We start from the raw sequence: 1,459 nt of genomic DNA, 5'->3' as shown, positions 1-1,459 counted from the left end.
AATCCCCCTCTCTCCCCATGTCAAGAGAATCATCCTTACAGTAAAAATACACATATATACTATTAGCTTTCCAAACTTTATATTCCTTTGTTTAAATTTGAGCTCTAAATACAGACAATATACATTCTGGGTACCTGTTTCCATTCCAATAAGTAAGTGGGGTTGTGTGTTGTTGCATCCACTTATGTCCATACAGTGGCTAGTGTTGTCCTAAGTACACATAGAACCTTTTGGGTTATAATAGGCTAAATGCTGATGCAGATCATTATCCTTTCTGTCCTACAATGCATTCAAATACAAAATGCAGACATGTAAGCATCTTTTCTTATAGCTTATTTATAACTGTTCTACATTTCTTCGTTACATAGTTACATAGTATTTGAGGTTGAATAAAGACCCAGGTCCATCAAGTTCAGCCTTTATGTGTAAGTGTGTGTGTGTGTGTAGTGCGTGCATATGTAGGTTTTTAAGAGTACCTGTACCCGTATGTTACGGTCTCTGAGGACGGTATCTAATTGATTTTTTAATGATTCAATACTTTCTACTTATACTACTGCTTGTTCCAAAATGTAACCACTCTGAGAAGGCCCTACGCCCTTTGTGGTTAAATCTTTCCTCCACCAGTTTTAGGTGGTGGCCTCTAGTCTTTGTTAGACAGTTTACAGTATAAAGTTTATTGCTGATGTTGCCATCACCACCAAACATTTTGTACATTAAAATCACATCCCCTCCTAACTTCCACCACCATAATATGTCCCCAAATGGAATTTTCCATAGGAAAAACTGCCCTCTCTGTGAGGCTTTGGCTGCATTGACAAGGGCTATTTTAAGCCAATGAGTGATTGAAACACAACAAAAAAATGGACACCTTAAACCCTCAGATTTTTTAACATAAACCAATACTGTAATGTGTGCCTTACTGTAATCCATGGTTGTTTCCCTTCTCTTTGCTGCTCTTCCTTTTAAATCCTCATGTCTTCTCATGCTGGGGGGAGAACTTCCCTTTGCAGCTGAGTGCCTCTCTCTGTAGTGCTGGCTCAGGTTGTGAACCTGCACACAGACACCATGCATCCATTTCAGAGACAAGGCAGTCTGCTGCAAAACAGACGTTCTGCCCAGCATGAGAACAGATACAGATTTAAAAGGAAGAGCAGCAAAGAGAAGGGAAACTACCATGGATTACAGTAAGGCACACATTACAGTATTGGTTTATGTTAAAAAATCTGAGGGTTTAATGTCAATGTAAGTACTTAAAGTGCACAAAACATGCCAACTGCCATTACTGTTCTGGATAGAGAGATTGCACCCAGGGCTGACCATCTGTTCCTAACTGTTGGCGTCCGCTGGATGTGTGGATGCATGCTTACACCCGTGGAGAGCCCCAACTCTTTTGAGCCCGTCACCGAGTTGGACAGGCTGAGCGGCTGTACAGATCTGATTTAGTTTCACTTTGTTATTG

Source organism: Nanorana parkeri, unplaced genomic scaffold, assembly GCF_000935625.1.
Source record: "Nanorana parkeri isolate BGI_ZX_2015 unplaced genomic scaffold, ASM93562v1 scaffold195, whole genome shotgun sequence".
Lineage (NCBI taxonomy): Eukaryota > Metazoa > Chordata > Amphibia > Anura > Dicroglossidae > Nanorana > Nanorana parkeri.
The sequence above is the reverse complement of the archived record's forward strand: the minus strand, read 5'-3'. Positions refer to the sequence as shown.